Source organism: Enhydra lutris, unplaced genomic scaffold (genome assembly GCF_002288905.1).
Source record: "Enhydra lutris kenyoni isolate GAN:26980312 unplaced genomic scaffold, ASM228890v2 scaffoldscaffold6, whole genome shotgun sequence".
Lineage (NCBI taxonomy): Eukaryota > Metazoa > Chordata > Mammalia > Carnivora > Mustelidae > Enhydra > Enhydra lutris.
The window spans coordinates 29,207,912-29,223,450 of NW_019154090.1; positions in this window are offsets into that span (position 1 = coordinate 29,207,912).

Below are 15,539 nucleotides of genomic sequence, written 5' to 3' on the forward strand. Positions count from 1 at the left end.
CTCTCTCTCTCTGTCAAATAAAAAATCTTTTTAAAAAAAGATACCATAGGGAGCCTGGATGGCTCAGTGGGTTAAGTGTCTGCCTTCAGCGAGCAGAGAGCCTGCTTCCCCCCTCTCTCTCTGCCTGCCTCTCTCCCTACTTGTGATCTCTGTCTGTCAAATAAATAAATAAAATCTTTTAAAAAAAAGATATCATTTATTTGTTTTAGAGAGAAAGAGAGCATGCACAAGAGTGGGGGGAGGTGCAGAGGGAGAGAGAGAATCCCAAGTCGACTCCTAGTTGAGTGTAGAGTCTGACATGGGGCTCAATCCCACAACCCATGAAATCAAAATTCAGATGCTCAACTGAGCCACTCAGGAGCCCCAAGGAATGTAACTTCCTTCTAACCAATAGAAGACTATGGCAAAAATGATGAGCTATCACTCCCATGGTTATACTACATCATAAGGTAAAGGTGAAGGGATTTTACAGATATACTCAAGGCCCCAGTTACCCAAATTAACCAGTTTCACCTTGAGTTAAAAGACTGGTGGATATTCTACTATGTTGTACACCTGAAACAGACATAACATTGTGTGTCAATTCTACTCAAATAAAAATATTTCAAACAAAAAAGAAAGAAAAAGGGGAGGAGTCAAGATGGCAGAGGAATAGGAGACTGAGATGACATCAGGTCGCAGGAGTACAGCTAGATAGTTATCAAACCGTTCTAAACACCTACAAACCCAACAGGAGATCAAAGAGAAGAAAAGCAGCAACTCAAGAAACAGAAAATCGGCCACTTTCTGAAAGGTAGGACATGCAAAGAAGTGACAGGAAGATAGACCGCGGGGGGAGGGGACTGCTTCCGGCAAGTGGTGGAGCAGCAGAGCACAAAAACCGAACTTTTAGAAGTCTGCTCTACTGAAGTACATCACTCCAGAGGCTAAGTAGGGGTGGAGCCCTTGTGGGGACAATGTGGTCTCATGTCCCGTAGGGTCACAGAAGGATCGGGGGTGTCTGAGTGTAGCAGAGCTCACAGGTATCAGAGTGGGGAAGCCGGCTACAGAGATGGAGCCAAGGAGTGAGCTCTCAGCTTGGGGTTACCTTAAACCATGATCTGTGGCACAGTCACACCACTGCTCTTTGAGCAGAGAACCCACAAGTGCCAGATCTGGGGAGATCCAGATCTGGAAGAGCAGAGCAGCAGGAATCTGCTGGGTTTGGAAATTCCAAACTGTGCTGTGTGCGAGAGACAGAAACACTGGGTCACAGACCGGGTGAGCTCCAAGCGCAGCCGGAGACCAGGGAGACGGTAGTGACTGACCACTTTTCTCTGAGGGTGCACTGAGGAGTGGGGCCCCAAGCTCTCAGCTCCTCCAGGCTGGAGACTGGGAGGCCGCCATTTTCATTCCTGTCCTCCAGAATTCTACGGAAAGCGTTCAGAGAACAAAAGCTCCCGAGAGCGAACCCAAGTGGATTACTTAGCCTGGCCCCTGGCAAGAGCAGCGCAGTTCTGCCTTGGGCAAAGACACTTGAGACTCACTACAACAGGCCCCTCCCCTAGAAGATCAGTAAGAACATCCAGCCAAGACCAAGTTCACTGATCAAGGAGAATAGCGGAATTCGGAGGGGAAAGCAAAGCATGGAATTCATGGCTTTCTCCCATGATTCTTTAGTCTTGCAAAGTTAATTAATTTTTTTAAATTTTATTGTTTTCTTATTCTAATTTTTTAACTCTTCCTCTTTTCCTCTTTTAATGTTTTTAACTAGTTTATCTTAACGATACCTTTCTAAAAAAATCTTTTTAAACCATCATTATTATAGTCATATTTTATTCTTCATTCTAACTTTATTTTTTGTATACATTTAGTCTTCTAAAAATTTTTGGGATACAATTTCTTCTAATAGATCAAAATATACCCTAAATCTAGCACAGTGCTTTGTTGTAGTTTCCAACCTGAGCAAATTCTCTCCACTTTCTTTTTCTTTCTTTTTCCAACCAACTGATCATATCAATTCCTTTTTTAGAATTTTTAAAAATTTTCATCTTTACAGTCATATTCCATCCCTTCATTGTGCTTACCCTTGTTTTTGTATATATATATATATATATATATATATATATATATATATATATATATATTTAAAGAAAGAGAAACCTCAGAAACTAACCCCACACATGTATGGTCTTAACTTATGACACAGCAGCAGAAAATATACAATGGGGAAAGGACTGTCTCTTCTGTGAACGGTACTGGGAAAACTGGACACTAAACGCAGAAGAATATAACTGGATCACTGTCTTACACCGCACATACAAGTCATGAATGGATGAATGACTTGAACATAAGAACTGAACCCATAAACCTCCAAGAAGGAAACACACGTAGTAAGTTTCCGATATTGGTTTTGGGGAAAAGACTTTTACATCAGACACCAAAAGCAAAGGCAACAAAAGCAAAAATAAACAGGTGGAAGGACACCAAACAAATTTCGGCATGACAAAAGGAACCATCAAACTCTTAAAAGGCAACCTCCCCAATGAGAAAAGATATCTGCACATCCTATGTTTGAGAAGAGGCTAATATCCAAAATACACAAAACACTCTTTCAAATCCAAACAAAAACTGAATAAAAACTAGAATTTGTGAATAGATACTTTCCAAAGATGGCAGACAGGTGGCCAACAGACACAGAGAAAGTTGTTCAACATCACTAATTGTCTTCAGGGAAACAGAAGTCAAAACCAGAATGAACTATCACCTCACAACTGTGGGAAGGGTGATTGTCCCAGAGACAGACACCAGGTGTGGTCAAGGGTGTGTACACCAGGGGACCCTGTGCACTGCTGGTGGGAATGGAAATTGGTGCAGCCACTGTGACAAACGCTGTGGAGGTTCTGGGAAAAATTAATACAACTACCACATGACCCAGTATTGCTCTACTGAGTATTTCTTTGGTGAACACAAAAACACTCCCTCCAAAAGAGCGATGCACTCCCATGTTCATGGCAGCATTATTCACAAAAACCAGACATGGAAACATCAACCTTGGGATCCTTATGCTAAGTAACTCAGACACAGAAAGAAACAACAGAAGCTCTCATGGACATTCCACATGGAAAAAATATATATACTGAATGCATAGATAATGAGACCAGATTGGTGGTTGCCAGATTTGGGGATAGTGGGGGAAAACGGGTAAAGGTAGTCAAAGGTGTCATGTTTGAGTGATAAAATCCACAAGTCATGGAATGTTCTGTGCAGCATGGAGACAAAAGCTAACTCTGCAGAATAGGGTACAGGCTCCCCCACTACTTAAAAGTACATTGTTGGGCACCTGGGTGGCTCAGTGGGTTAAAACCTCTGCCTTCAGCTCAGGTCGTGGTCCCAGGGTCCTGGGATCGAGCCCCGCATCAGGCTCTCTGCTCATCAGGGAGCCTGCTTCCTCCTCTCTCTCTCTCTGCCTGCCTCTCTGCCTACTTGTGATCTCTGTCTGTCAAATAAATAAATAAAATCTTAAAAAAAAAAAGTACATTGTTCCTAGGAAACCTTTCACAGAAGAAATGGTGTAAATAGAAAAATGAATAACCATTCATTTCTACAGAAAAATGACTGAGCATGCTCAGACACCACAAGTTTCTTCTCTTTGGCTTTTCTTACACCTCAGGACACAACATCCTAATGGATGCCCAAAACAAATGGATAAAGCACAGCAGATGCTCACAGACACAGGAACAGTGTGGGTGGGGGGGGGGGGGGGGGGGGGGCAGGGGTGACAGGTGTGTGCGGACTTCCCTTCACCAGGGCTGACCTGGCTGCCATCTGCCCATAGCCTAACCAAATGGCAGCAGGGACCGCTGACCACTGCCAGCGCCGACATCCAGGGACACACTGGACATCCAGCAGGACGGAGAGCTCCCTGAAGTGCTTGTGGTCCAGGAACTCCCTCTCTAGGAAAAAAGGGCCATGGGCTGTGTGGTCTTACCATGCCCCTATCCATGCAGCAGGGCTCGAAGAACACCCAGAACAGCCTACAGCAGGCTGGCTTTGGTGCCGGCGCAGAGACCACTCCAGTGATGCATTCACTTCTGAATCTGCACCAGTGTGCGGGCTGATCTCCCCACCATAGTGGCAAGCCGAGACCAATTGGTCTAAACCAAGAAGAGTTTCTCCTGAGCCGTTAGGAGAGAAGGGAGCAGCTGCTCGCTGGGGCTGCTGTGGTTCTTGGTCGCTGAGCGATTTCCAAGGCAGCTTCCGCCTCTTAGACCAAGGTTATGTGGGACACGCACGCGCACCATCCCCAGATCCTCTCTGCCCTGCCATCCTCCTGCCACTGCTGGGGGTCCTTGCAGGCCAGCTCCCCACCTGCACCACCAGGCAGCCCTTCCACCGATGTGGAAGGTGACACTGCTCACCTGTGTTTGGTTTGGTTTTTGAAGATTTCTGCCCTATAGCATTCTATTTCTATTTTATCTTTTTTTTTTTTAAGATTTTATTTGGGGGCACCTGGGTAGCTCAGTTGGTTAAGCAGCTGCCTTTGGCTCAGGTCATGATCCCAGAGTCCTGGGATGGAGTCCCACATCGGGCTCCTTACTCAGCGGGGAGCCTGCTTCTCCCTCTCCCTCTACCTGCTGCTCTCCTCTCCTCTACCTTATGCTCTCTGTCAGATAAATAAATAAAATCCAATGTTTTGGGGAATCTCTACAACCAATGTGGGACTCATTCACAACCCCGAGTTCCAGAGTCCCATGCTCCACTGACTGAACCAGCCAGGCGCCTTTATTTTACCTTTATTTTTATTCCAGTATAGTTAACATATAGTGCTCTATTAGTTTCAGGTGCACAATATAGTCGTTCAGTAATTCTATATATTCCTCAGTGCTCTTCATGATAAGTGTCATTTTTATTTCAAGATTTTTATTTATTCCTTTGAGAGAGAGAGAGAGCACGAGCAGAGAGGAGGGTCTATTCTCTAGATCCAGCCATGTTGTTGCAAACGGCAAGATTTCATTCATTTTGGGGCTGAGTAATAGTTTATTGTACATATTCACCGCATTTTCTTTATCCATTCATCTGTCGGTGGACACTCAGGCTACTTCTGTAATTTGGTTCTTGTAAATAATGTTGCAATAAACATAGGGGTACATATATTATTTTGACTTAGTGTTTTCATATTCTTTGGGTAAATACCCAATAATAGAATTACTGGATCACAGGGTAATTCTATTTTCAATTTTTAATACTATTTTTAAAAGATTTTATTTATTTATTTGACAGAGAGAGACACAGGGGGAGAGGGAACACAAGCAGGGGGAGTGGGAGAGGGAGAAGCAGGCTTCCCTCTGTGCAGGGAGCCCAACACGGGGCTCAATCCCAGGACCCTGGTATCATGTCCTGAGCTGAAGGCAGATGCTTAAATACTGAGCCACCCATGTGCCCCTCTATTTTCAATTTTTTGAGGAACTAACTTCCATACTGTCTTCCAGAGGGGCTGTACCAGTTTGCATTCCTACCAACAGTGCATGAGGGTTCCCTTTTTTCCACATTCTTGCCAATACCTGATGTTTCTTGGAGTTTTGATTTTAGCCATTCTGACAGATGTGAAGTAATAACTCATTGTGGCTTTGATTGGCATCTCCCTGGTGATGAGTGATGTTGAGCATCTTTTCATGTGTCTGTGGGCCGTCTGCATGTCTTCTTTGGAAAAATGTCTGTTCATGTCTTCTGCCCATTTTTAAATTGGATTATTTGGGGGTTTTTTGGTGTTGAGTTTGATAAGTTCTTTATATATTTTGGGTACTAACCCTTATCAGATGTGTCATTTGCAAATATCTTCTCTCAGTCAGTAAGTTGTCTTTTAGTTTTGTTGATTGTTTCCTTAGCTCTGCAGAAGCTCTTTATTTTGAAGTAGTCTCAACAGTTTATTTTTGCTTTTGTGTCCCTTGCCTTAGGAGACATATCTAGGAAAATGTTGCTACAGCTGATGTCAGAGAGGTTGCTGCCTGTGTTTTCTTCTAGAATTTTTATCGTTTTAGGTCTCACATTTAGGTCTTTAACCCATTTTAAGTTTATTTTGGTGTATGGTGTAAGAAAGTAGTCTAGTTTCATTATTTTTCACATAGCTGTTCTGTTTTTCCACCCATTTGTTGAAGAGACTATCTCTTTCCCATAGCATATTCTTGCCTCCTTTGTCAAAAATTAATTGACCAGGGGCGCCTGGGTGGCTCAGTGGGTTAAACCCTGTGCCTTCGGCTCAGGTCATGATCTCAGGGTCCTGGGGTTGAGCCCCACATCGGGCTCTCTGCTTGGTGGGGAGCCTGCTTCCCCCTCTCTCTCTGCCTGCCTCTCTGCCTACTTGTGATTTCTATCTGTTGGATAAATAAACAAAATCTTTAAAAAAAATTAATTGACCATATAATTGTGGGTTTATTTCTGGGCTCTCTATTCTGTTCCATTGACCTGTGTGTCTGTTTTTAGGCCAGTACCATACTGTATTGAATACTTTTGTTGTATACTTTGATATACTTTGTAGTATATCTTTTTTTTGTAGTATATCTTGAAATCTGCATTTGTGATACCTTCAGTTTTGTTCTTCTTTTTCATTTTTTTAAAGATTTTATTTATTTATTTGAGAGAGAGAGAGAGAGTGAAAGAGAACATGAGAGGGGAGAAAGTCAGAGGGAGAAGCAGACTCCCCACAGAGCTGGGAGCTTGACGCGGGACTCAATCCTGGGACTCTGGGATCGTGACCTGAGCCCAAGGCACACACTTAACCAACTGAGCTGCCCAGGTGCCCTGTTCTTCTTTTTCAAGATTGCTTTGGCTATTAAAGGTCTTTTGTATTTCTGTCCACATTTTAGGATTCTTTGTTCTTGTTCTGTGAAAAATGCTATTGATATTTTTATAGGGATTGCATTAAATCTGTAGACTGCTTTGGGGAGTATGGACATTTTAACTATATATTCTTCCAATCCATGAACATGGAATATCCTTTCATTTGTTTGTCATATTCATTTTCTCTTATCAGTGTTTTATAGCACACGTCCCCACCACATGGGTCAAGCCCACTGTCATCCCTTGCAGGGACTGTTTCAGAAGCTTCCTCACCAGCCTCCCTGCTTCCACTTTTGCTTGCAGTCTTTTCACAATAGCCAACGTTGTCCTATAATGTGTAAGTCCAATCACATCACTCCTCTATTCAGAGCCCTCCTGAGTCCCCATTTCATTTGGCCCTATGTGACCCTGTCCCACATTATCATGCTGACCCCCAGGACTTTGGTCACTCTGCTCCAGCCCCTCTGACCTCCTTGCTGCTCCTTGAACATGGACACACATTTCTGGCTCAGGACCTGTGCATGTGCGATTTCCTCTGTGGAGAATACTCCCCTTCCAGGACAGGCAGAATTCTAAAACAACCCCAATGGTTCTTACTCCTAGTGGCCACACCTTTGTGTGATCTCCTTTTGCATATGGATAGGACATGTAACTTTATTATTTTTTTAAGATATTATTTATTTCAGGATGCCTGGGTGGCTCAGTTGATGAAGTGGCTGCCTTTGGCTCAGGTCATGATCCCAGGGTCCTGGATGGAGTCCCATATTGGGCTCCCTGCTCACTGAGGAGCCTGCTTCTCCCTCTGCCTGCTTCTCTCCCTGCTTGTGTTCTCTCTCTCTCTGTCAAATAAAAAATCTTTTTAAAAAAAGATACCATAGGGAGCCTGGATGGCTCAGTGGGTTAAGTGTCTGCCTTCAGCGAGCAGAGAGCCTGCTTCCCCCCTCTCTCTCTGCCTGCCTCTCTCCCTACTTGTGATCTCTGTCTGTCAAATAAATAAATAAAATCTTTTAAAAAAAAGATATCATTTATTTGTTTTAGAGAGAAAGAGAGCATGCACAAGAGTGGGGGGAGGTGCAGAGGGAGAGAGAGAATCCCAAGTCGACTCCTAGTTGAGTGTAGAGTCTGACATGGGGCTCAATCCCACAACCCATGAAATCAAAATTCAGATGCTCAACTGAGCCACTCAGGAGCCCCAAGGAATGTAACTTCCTTCTAACCAATAGAAGACTATGGCAAAAATGATGAGCTATCACTCCCATGGTTATACTACATCATAAGGTAAAGGTGAAGGGATTTTACAGATATACTCAAGGCCCCAGTTACCCAAATTAACCAGTTTCACCTTGAGTTAAAAGACTGGTGGATATTCTACTATGTTGTACACCTGAAACAGACATAACATTGTGTGTCAATTCTACTCAAATAAAAATATTTCAAACAAAAAAGAAAGAAAAAGGGGAGGAGTCAAGATGGCAGAGGAATAGGAGACTGAGATGACATCAGGTCGCAGGAGTACAGCTAGATAGTTATCAAACCGTTCTAAACACCTACAAACCCAACAGGAGATCAAAGAGAAGAAAAGCAGCAACTCAAGAAACAGAAAATCGGCCACTTTCTGAAAGGTAGGACATGCAAAGAAGTGACAGGAAGATAGACCGCGGGGGGAGGGGACTGCTTCCGGCAAGTGGTGGAGCAGCAGAGCACAAAAACCGAACTTTTAGAAGTCTGCTCTACTGAAGTACATCACTCCAGAGGCTAAGTAGGGGTGGAGCCCTTGTGGGGACAATGTGGTCTCATGTCCCGTAGGGTCACAGAAGGATCGGGGGTGTCTGAGTGTAGCAGAGCTCACAGGTATCAGAGTGGGGAAGCCGGCTACAGAGATGGAGCCAAGGAGTGAGCTCTCAGCTTGGGGTTACCTTAAACCATGATCTGTGGCACAGTCACACCACTGCTCTTTGAGCAGAGAACCCACAAGTGCCAGATCTGGGGAGATCCAGATCTGGAAGAGCAGAGCAGCAGGAATCTGCTGGGTTTGGAAATTCCAAACTGTGCTGTGTGCGAGAGACAGAAACACTGGGTCACAGACCGGGTGAGCTCCAAGCGCAGCCGGAGACCAGGGAGACGGTAGTGACTGACCACTTTTCTCTGAGGGTGCACTGAGGAGTGGGGCCCCAAGCTCTCAGCTCCTCCAGGCTGGAGACTGGGAGGCCGCCATTTTCATTCCTGTCCTCCAGAATTCTACGGAAAGCATTCAGAGAACAAAAGCTCCCGAGAGCGAACCCAAGTGGATTACTTAGCCTGGCCCCTGGCAAGAGCAGCGCAGTTCTGCCTTGGGCAAAGACACTTGAGACTCACTACAACAGGCCCCTCCCCTAGAAGATCAGTAAGAACATCCAGCCAAGACCAAGTTCACTGATCAAGGAGAATAGCGGAATTCGGAGGGGAAAGCAAAGCATGGAATTCATGGCTTTCTCCCATGATTCTTTAGTCTTGCAAAGTTAATTAATTTTTTTAAATTTTATTGTTTTCTTATTCTAATTTTTTAACTCTTCCTCTTTTCCTCTTTTAATGTTTTTAACTAGTTTATCTTAACGATACCTTTCTAAAAAAATCTTTTTAAACCATCATTATTATAGTCATATTTTATTCTTCATTCTAACTTTATTTTTTGTATACATTTAGTCTTCTAAAAATTTTTGGGATACAATTTCTTCTAATAGATCAAAATATACCCTAAATCTAGCACAGTGCTTTGTTGTAGTTTCCAACCTGAGCAAATTCTCTCCACTTTCTTTTTCTTTCTTTTTCCAACCAACTGATCATATCAATTCCTTTTTTAGAATTTTTAAAAATTTTCATCTTTACAGTCATATTCCATCCCTTCATTGTGCTTACCCTTGTTTTTGTATATATATATATATATATATATATATATATATATATATATATATATAAGTTTTCCTTTTTTAAAAATTTTGGGAGGCAGTTTCTTCTAAGAGACCAAAATATACCTAAAATCAAGTGGGTTTCTCTGTTCTATTCACCAGTCTAATATATATATTTTTTTATTTTTTTAATTTCTTTTTACCCTCTTTCTTCTCCTCCTGATTTGGGGTCTCTTCTGATTGGGTTAGCATACACTTCTCTGGGGTCTTCACCACCCTTTTAGTATTTTATTCTTTCATTCATATATTCATATCTAGATAAAATGACAAGGTGGAAAAACTCAACACACACAAAAAAAGAACAAGAGGCAGTACCGAAGACTAGGGACCTAATCAATAGGGACATTGATAATATGTCAGATCTAGAGTTCAGAATGATGATTCTCAAGGTTCTAGCTGGGCTTGAAAAAGGCATGGAAGATATTAGAGAAACCCTGTCGGGAGAAATAAAAGCCCTTCCTGGAGAAATAAAAGAACTAAAATCTAACCAAGCTGAAATCAAAAAACTATTAATGAGCTGCAATAAAAAATGGAGGCTCTTACTGCTAGTTTAAATGAGGCAGAAGACAGAATCAGTGATATAGAAGATCAAATGATGGAGAATAAAGAAGCTGAGCAAAAGACAGACAAACAACTACTGGGCCATGAAGGGAGAATTCAAGAGATAAATGATACCATAAGATGAAACAATATTAGAATAATTGGGTTTCCAGAAGAAGAAGAGAGAGGGGGGCAGAAGGTATATTGGAGTGAATTATTGTAGAGAATTTCCCTAATATGGCAAAGGGAACAAACATCAAAATCCAGGAGGCACAGAGCATCTCCCTCAAAATCAACAAAAATGGGTCCACACCCCATCATCTAATAGTAAAATTACAAGTCTTAGTGACAAAGAGAAAATCCTGAAAGCAGCTCAGGACAAGAAGTCTGTAATATACAATGGTAAAAATATTAGATTGGCAGAAGACTTATCCACAGAGACTTGGCAGGCCAGAAAGAACTGGCATGATATATTCAGAGCACTAAATGAGAAAAACATGCAGCCAAGAATACTATATCCAGCTAGGTCATCATTGAAAATAGAAGGAGAGATTAAAAAAAAAATTCCAGGACAAACAAAAACTAAAAGAATTTGTAAACAACAAACCAGCCCTACAAGAAACCTTGAAAATGGTCCTCTAAGCAAAGAGAGAGCCTAAAAGTAGTAGACCAGAAAGAAAAAGAGACAATATACAGTAACAGTCACATTACAGGCAATATAATGGCACTAAATTAATATCTTTCAATAGTTACCCTGAATGTAAATGGGCTAAATGCCCCAATCAAAAGACACAGGGTATCCGAAGGGATAAAAAAACAAAACCCATCAATATGATGTCTACAAGAAACTCATTTTATTTTTTTTATTTTTTTATTTTTTTAAAGATTTTATTTATTTATTTGACAGAGAGAGATCACAAGTAGGCAGAGAGGCAGGCAGAGAGAGAGGGGGGAGCAGGCTCCCCACTGAGCAGAGAGCCCAATGTGGGGCTCTATCTCAGGACCCTGAGATCATGACCTGAGCCGAAGGCAGAGGCTTAACCCACTGAGCCCCAAAAGAAACTCATTTTAAACCCAAAGACACCTCCAGATTTAAAGTGAGGGGGTGGAAAACAATTTACCATGCTAATGGACATCAAAAGAAGGCTAGGATGGCAATCCTTCTGTCAGATAAATTAGATTTTAAGCCAAAGACTATAATAAGAGATGAGAAAGGACACTATATCATACTCAAAGGGTCTGTCCAACAAGAAGATCTAACAATTTTAAATATCTATGCCCCTAACATGGGAGCAGCCAACTATATAAACCAATTAATAACAAAATCAAAGAAACACATCAACAACAATACAATAATAGTAGGGGACTTTAACAGCCCCCTTTCACTGAAATGGACAGATCCTCCAAGCAAAAGATCAACAAGGAAATAAAGGTCTTAAATGACACACTGGGCCAGATGGACATCACAGATATATTCAGAACATTCCATCCCAAAGCAACAGAATACACATTATTCTCTAGTGCACATAGAACATTCTCCAGAATAGATCACATTCTGGGTCACAAATCAGGTCTCAACTGGTACCAAATGATTGAGATCATTCCCTGCATATTTTCAGACCACACTGCTCTGAAGCTAGAACTCAATCACAAGAGGAAAGTTGGAAAGAACCCAAATACATGGAGGCTAAAGAGCATCCTACTAAAGAATGAATGCATCAACCAGGAAATTAAAGAATTGAAAAAACTCATGGAAACAATTGATAATGAAAACAACTGTTCAAAATCTGTGGGACACAACAAAGGCAGTCCTGAGAGGAATATATGTAATGATACAAGCCTTTCTCAAGAAACAAGAAAGGTTTCAAGTATACAACTTAACCCTACACCTAAAGGAGCTGGAGAAAAAAACAGCAAAGAAAGCCTCAACCCAGCAGGAGAAGAGAAATAATAAAGATCAGAGCAGAAATCAATGAAATAGAAACAAACAAATAAATAAAAACAGTAGAACAAATCAACAAAACTAGGAGCTGGTTCCTTGAAATAATTAAGATTGAAAAACCCCTGGCCAGACTTATCAAAAAGAAAAGAGAAAGGACCCAAATTAATAAAATCATGAATGAAAGAAGAGAGATCACAACAAACACCAAAGAAATACAAACAATTATAAGAACATATTATGAGCAACTATACGCCAGCAAACCTGACAATCTGGAAGAAATGGATGCATTCCTAGAGACGTATAAACTACCAAAACTGAACCAGGAAGAAATAGAAAACCTGAACAGACCCATAACCAGCAAGGAGATTGAAGCAGTCATCAAAAATCTCCCAACAAACAAGAGCCCAGGGCCAGACGGCTTCCCAGGGGAATTCTACCAAACATTTAAAGAAGAATTAATACCTATTTTCCTGAAACTGTTCCCAAAAATAGAAATGGAAGGAAAACTTCCAAACTCATTTTATTAGGTCAGCATTACCTTGATCCCAAAACCAGACAAAGACCCCATCAAAAAAGAGAATTACAGGGGTGCTGGGTGGCTCAGTGGGTTAAAGCTTCTGCCTTCGGCTCAGGTCATGATCCCAGGGTCCTGGGATCGAGCCCCGCATCAGGCTCTCTGCTTGGCAGGGAGCCTACTTCCCTTCCTCTCTCTCTGCCTGCCTCTCTGCCTACTTGTGATCTCTGTCTGTCAAATAAATAAATTAAATCTTTAAAAAAGAGAATTATAGACCAATATCCCTGATGAACATGGTTGCAAAAATTCTCACCAAATACTAACCAAAAAGATCCAACAGTACATTAAAAGGATTATTCACCATGTCCAAGTGGGATTTATTCCAAGGCTGCAAGGTTGGTTCAACAGCTGCAAATCAATCAACGTGATACAATACATTAATAAAAGAAAGAACAAGAACCATATGTTACTCTCAATAGATGCTGAAAAGGCTTTTGACAAAGTACAGCATCCTTTCTTGATCAAAATTCTTCAAAGTGTAGGGATAGAGGGTACATACCTCAATATCTTCAAAGCCATCTATGAAAAACCCACAGCAAATGTCATTCTCAATTGAGAAAAACTGAGAGCTTTTCCACTAAGATCAGGAACATGGCAGGGATGCCCATTAACACCACTGCTATTCAACATAGTACTAGAAGTCCTAGCCTCAGCAGTCAGACAACAAAAAGAAATTAAAGGCATCCAAATCGGCAAAGAAGAAGTCAAACTATCCCTCTTTGCAGATGATATGATACTTTATGTGGAAAACCCAAAAGACTCCACCCCAAATCTGCTAGAACTTGTACAGGAATTCAGTAAAGTGTCAGGATATAAAATCAATGTACAGAAATCTGTTGCATCTCTATACACCAACAACAAGACAGAGGAAAGAGAAATCAATGAGTCAATCCCATTTACAATTGCACCCAAAACCATAAGATACCCAGGAATAAATCTAACCAAAGAGGCAAAGAATGTGTACTCAGAAAACTATAAAGTACTCATGAAAGAAACTGAGGAAGACACAAAGAAATGGAAAAATGTCCCATGCTCATGGATTGGAAGAACAAATACTGTGAAAATGTCTATGCTACCTAAAGCTATCTACATGTTTAATGCAATCCCTATCAAAATACCATCAATTTTTTTTCGAAGAAGTGGAACAAATAATCCTAAAATTTACATGGAACCAGAAAAGACCTCAAATAGCCAGCGGAATGTTGAAAAAGAAACCCAAAGTTGGTGGCGTCACAATTCCAGACTTCAAGCTCTATTACAAAGCTGTCATCATCGGGGCACCTGGGTGGCTCAGTGGGTTAGGCCGCTGCCTTCGGCTCAGGTCATGATCTCGGGGTCCTGGGATCGAGTCCCGCATCGGGCTCTCTGCTCAGCGGGGAGCCTGCTTCCCTCTCTCTCTCTCTGCCTGCCTCTCTGTCTACTTGTGATCTCTCTCTGTCAAATAAACAAATAAAAAAAAATCTTTAAAAAAAAAAAAAAAACAAAGCTGTCATCATCAAGACAGCATGGCTGGCACAAAAACAGACATATAGATCAATGGAACAGAATAGAGAGCCTAGAAATAGACCCTCAACTCTATGGTCAACTAATCTTTGACAAAGCAGGAAAGAATGTCCAATGGAAAAAAGACAGTCTTTTCAACAAATGGTGTTGGGAAAATTGGACAGCCACATGCAGAAGAATGAAATTGGACCATCTTATACCACACACAAAAATAGACACCAAATGGATGAAAGACCTCAATGTGAGAAAGGAATCCATCAAAATCCTTGAGGAGAACACAGGCAGCAACCTTTTCAACCTCAGCCACAGCAACTTCTTCCTAGGAACATTGCCAAAGGCAAGGGAAGCAAGGGCAAAATGAACTATTGGGACTTCATCAAGATCAAAAACTTTTGCACAGCAAAGGAAACAGTCAACAAAACCAAATGACAACTGACAGAATGGGAGAAGATATTTGCAAACTACATATCAGATAAAGGGCTAGTATCCAAAATCTATAAAGAACTTATCAAACTCAACACCCAAAGAACAAATAATCCAATCAAGAAATGGGCAGAGGACATGAACAGACATTTCTGCAAAGAAGACATCCAGATGGCCAACAGACACATGAAAAAGTGCTCCACCTCACTTGGCATCAGGGAAATACAAATCAAAACCACAATGAGATACCACCTCACACCAATCAGAATGGCTAAAATTAACAAGTCAGGAAACAACAGTTGCTGGCAAGGATGTGGAGAAAGGGGAACCCTCCTACACTGTTGGAAGGAATGCAAGCTGGTGCAGCCACTCTGGAAAACAGTATGGAAGTTCCTCAAAAAGTTGAAAATAGAGCTACCCTATGACCCAGCAAAGGCACTACTGGGTATTTACCCTAAAGATACAAATGTAGTGATCCGAAGGGGCACGTGCACCCAAATGTTTATAGCAGCAAGGTCCACAATAGCCAAACTATGGAAAGAACCTAGATGTCCATCAACAGATGAATGAATAAAGAAGATGTGAGATATACATATATATATATAATAGAATACTATGCGGTCACCAAAAGAAATGAAATCTTGCCATTTGCAACGACGTGGATGGAACTAGAGGGTATTATGCTGAGCGAAATAAGTCAATCAGAGAAAGACAATTATCATATGATCTCCCCGATATGAGGAATTTGAGAGGCAAAGTGGGGGGCTCAGGGGGGAGGGAAAGAAAAAATGAA